Genomic DNA, 4,562 nt, shown 5'->3' on the forward strand with positions numbered 1-4,562 from the left:
CTGTCCTGGAACTCACTTTGTAGACTAGGCTGGCCTCGAACTCAGAAATCTGCCTGCCTCTGCCTCCCGAGTGCTGGGATTAAAGGCATGTGCCACCACACCCGGCATTTTTTTTAAAGATATATTTATTGTCTAAGTACACTGTAGCTGTCTTCAGACACCCTAGAAGAGGGCATCAGATCTCATTAGGGATGGTTGTGAGCCACCATGTGGTTGCTGGGATTTGAACTCAGGACGTTGGGGGGCATTTGCCTTCTTACAGAGGATATGGGTTCAGTCCATAGCACATGCATAGTGACTCACAACCATCTGTAACTTTAGTTCCATGGAGTCTGTTAGAGCAAGTCGTGGTTTCAAATTGACTGGCTCTGCAATCAACTATAACATAAGCTTCTGAGTGTTCCTGTAAACGTTTTTCTTGATCAGATTATTTGAAGCAGGAGATCTGCCCTAAATATGAGCAGTACCTTCAAGTGGCAACAGAGATGAAAAGACCTAGGAGAAGGAAATGTAGGTTTTGCCTGCTTGCAATCACTCTTGCTGGCAAGTTTATCTATCCTGTTGCTGTAATATTCTTTCCCCAATATTAGAACCAATTTCTTTGGGCTTCCAATACAGATAGAAGATCAGGAGCTATCCAGGAATCCTCCAGGTCTTCCATGCCAGATTGAGACTACTACAACACACGGCCTGTGAACTGAGCAACCGCATGATAATCAGACTGTTCACTTCATTGTGAACTCACTCTCTGGAACTATAAGCCAAAATAAATTCTTCCATAAGCTGCTCTTGGTCATGGTATTTTATCACAGCAACAAAAAGTAACTTAAACAGAAACTGAGAACATAAAGTGAAGTATTGTTATGAAGAACATGACTGTTTGGGGGAGACTTGTCAATGAGTTTGGAATTTGTACTAGAAAAGCAGTTAAACACTGTAAGGAGAGTTTAATGATCCATTCTACTAGGAAGCCTAGAAGACAGTCGTGCTGAGAGTAATGAAGACTGTAGAGGTCCAATTCATAGATTTCAGAAAGAAGCAAAGACCAAATTAGCAACAGGGCTAAAGGCTATTTCTGTAATATTTTGGAACTATCTGGCTATTTTATGTCCATATATTTGAGAATTTATATAGGCTACATTAAAAAGTAGTGGGCTAATTTCTTTGGTAGAGTAAATTTAGCTGTATAACATGGTCATTACTGATAAATCTTATGTCAATCTACAATTAAAAAGAACAAGTAGGGCAGAAAGAAATACAAACTGGGGGGGGGGGGTGCAATGGGAAGCTAAATGTTTCAGCCAAGGCATGGGCTGAGAAGGACTAAATGTGAAGGACATTAGCACCATTAAGGGGAAAGCCTCTAACTCTGCACTGGAATAGGAAAGGTACCCACCCACATGCTAAGGCCCCATCCCTCTAAGCTTCTAAATTGTGAAAGGGCGCTAAGGGGTTCCCTGCTCCTGGAGAGAAACTGCATACAAAAACTGCTAATGTAACTGAAGGGGCACAGGGTCCATCCCAAGCAGGCAGTCAACCATGGCGGAGTAGTCACACGGTCCTCACATGGTCCTCTCTTTGGAGACGTGAAAAGATGCAAGAGTGAAGGGATTATGGAAACTTCCTCCATGGTTTTAAAAAGCCACTGAGGACAGGCAACAAGGGGCAGTGCTGGAATCACTCCAAGAACACCTAGAGGTCACTGTGTCAGCCTATAAAAATGAAACAAGAGTTGCAGAGGAGACCCCAGGATGCTGGAGATACCAGAGACATGAGACATCTGCCAAGGATAATTTTATATGGAACCAGTCTCAGAGAGTGGTCTATATAACCGGCAGCAAAGGAGGGTGTACTGGCTGGTTTTGTGTGTCAACTTGACACAGCTGGAGTTATCACAGAGAAAGGAGCTTCAGTTGACGAAATGCCTCTATGAGATCCAACTGTAAGGCATTTTCTCAATTAGTGACCAAGGGGGAAAGGCCCCTAGTGGGTGGAACCTTCTCTGGGCTGGTAGTCTTGGGTTCTAGAAGAGAGCAGGCTGAGCAAGCCAGGGGAAGCAAGCCAGTAAGGAACATCCCTCCATGGTCCTGCTTCCTGACCTGCTTGAGTTCCAGTCCTGACTTCCTTGGTGATGAACAGCAGCATGGAAGTGTAAGCTGAATAAACCCTTTCCTCCCCAACTGCTTCTTGGTCATGATGTTTGTGCAGGAATGGAAACCCTGACTAAGACAGAGGGGTAGGAAGATCTATGTCCTTGGAAATGTCCCAGACACTGGGCACAGAAGTTGGTGTTTGCAGTTGTCTTAGTTAGGGTTTTATTGCTATGAAAAGACACAATGACCAAGGTAACTTTTATAAAGGACAACATTTCATTGGGGCTGGCTTACTTTCAGAGGTTCAGTCCATTGTCATCATGACAGGAAGCATGGCAGCATGCAGGAAGACATGTGGCTGCTGGAGAAGGAGCTGAGGTTCTACATTTTGATCTGAAGGCAGCCAGGAAGAAGCATCTCTTCTGGCCCGGGTGGAGCTTAAGCACAGGACCTCAAAGCCCACCCCAACACTAGCCCACTTCCTTCCTCCAACAAGACCACACCTCCTTAATAGAGCCACCTCCCATGTGCCAAGCATATTTAAACCATAACAGCCCTACTGGGTTTCAGTCTTGCTTTAATCTACTATTTCCTCACCGTGCATCTATTCTTCTCCTTTGAAATAAAAATACCTATCCTGTGCAATCATGTTGAAAGTATATAACTTGGTGTTTTGTTTACAAGAGGTCACAGTTACAAGAGGTCAAAAGACTTTTTTGACGTTGGATTTTTGAACAGCATTGAGATTACTATGGAGACTTTTAAAGTTGGATTAAATGTATTTTGTATCATGAGACTGCCATTAGCCCCTAGGAGCCAAGGAATGGAATGTGGTGGCTTAAATGATCAACGCCCCAATGGCCTTATGTATTTTAACACTTGGTCCAAGTTGGTGCTATTTGAGAAGTCCAAGGCATAAAGCCTCAGTGGGTCACACTTTGAGAGGTAATAGCTTCATCTACTTCCAGTTCACTCTGTTTTCTAAGTGCAGCTGTACTGTGGCCTCTCAGTTTCCTGCGCTAGCTGCCTGCTGCCACGCCTCCTCCACCATTACTGACCTTCCCTCCAGAAATATAAGCCAATATAAATTCTCTTATAAATTGCTTTGGAGGGGCTGGAGAGATGGCTCAGAAGAACACTGACTGCTCTTCCAGAGGTACTAAGTTCAATTCCCAGCAACCACATAGTGGCTCACAACCATCTGTAATGGGATCTGATGCCCTCCTCTGGTGTGTCTGAAGACAGTTACAGTATACTCCTATATTTAAAATAAATGTAAATAAATATTTGCTGGGCGTGGTGGCGCACACCTTTAATCCCAGCACTTGGGAGGCAGAGGCAGGCAGATTTCTGAGTTCAAGGCCAGCCTGGTCTACAAAGTGAGTTCCAGGACAGCCAGGGCTATTCAGAGAAACCCTAACTTGGGGGAGGGGGGGAGTTGCTTTGGGTGGTATTTTATCACGGCAACAGAAAACTGCCTAATACAGGATCCAATGTCCCTTCTGGTCTGTTAAGGTACCAGGCACACACATAGTACATATACATGTATGTAGGCAAACACTAACACACATAAAATAAATACAAAAGCAAAAAAAAAAATGCCTTGCTGTTTTAGTTTAGGATATTGTTGCTATGAAGAAACACCATGCCCAAAGCAACTTGGGTTAGAAATGGTTTACTCAGCTTACACTTCCACATCACAGTCCTCACCGAAGGAGGTCAGGACAGGAACTCAAACAGGGCAGGAACCTGGAGGCAGGAGCTGATGCAGAGGACCTAGAAAGGTGCTGTTTACTGGCTTGCTCGCCATGTCGTTCAGCCTGCTTTCCTTTCTTGTAGAACCCAAGACCACCAGCCCAGGAATAGCACCACCCACAATGGGTTTAGCACTCTCCCATCAATCACTAATTAAGGAAGTGCCTACAGAAAAAAAAAGAAAGGAAGAAAAAGGGAAGAAAAGAAGGAATTGCCTACAGCCAGATCTTATAGAGGCATTTTCTCAACTGAGGTTCCCTTCTTTCAGATAACTCTAGCTTATGTCAAGTTTGCATAAAACTATCCAGCACACTTACCAAGTAGGAAGCAACAACATGGCTCAGCAAGTAGAGCCACTTGTCACCAAGCCTGACAACCTAAGTTCCATCTCTTCCACCCACACTATGGGGTCACATACACACAATCATTCATACATACAAGGAAGGAAGGGAAAGGGAAAGGGAAAGGGAAAGGGAAAGGGAAAGGGAAAGGGAAAGGGAAAGGGAAAGGGAAAGGGAAAGTGTGGGGCGCCGCCCTTCTGGTACTGAGTCATTTCCTCAGTACCAACTAGTAAACAACTAGTTTGCGCCTGCGCTGGAAATCCCCGCCCCGGGCAGCTCTGCCTCAGGGATAACGTCATATGGGGCGATCAGTGTTGAGCCAATCATGGCTTGCCACGTCCGAGGCGGGGAGAATTTCCTATAAAAAGGAGGG

This window comes from Mus caroli, chromosome 2 (assembly GCF_900094665.2).
Source record: "Mus caroli chromosome 2, CAROLI_EIJ_v1.1, whole genome shotgun sequence".
In the NCBI taxonomy this organism is placed as follows: Eukaryota; Metazoa; Chordata; class Mammalia; order Rodentia; family Muridae; genus Mus; species Mus caroli.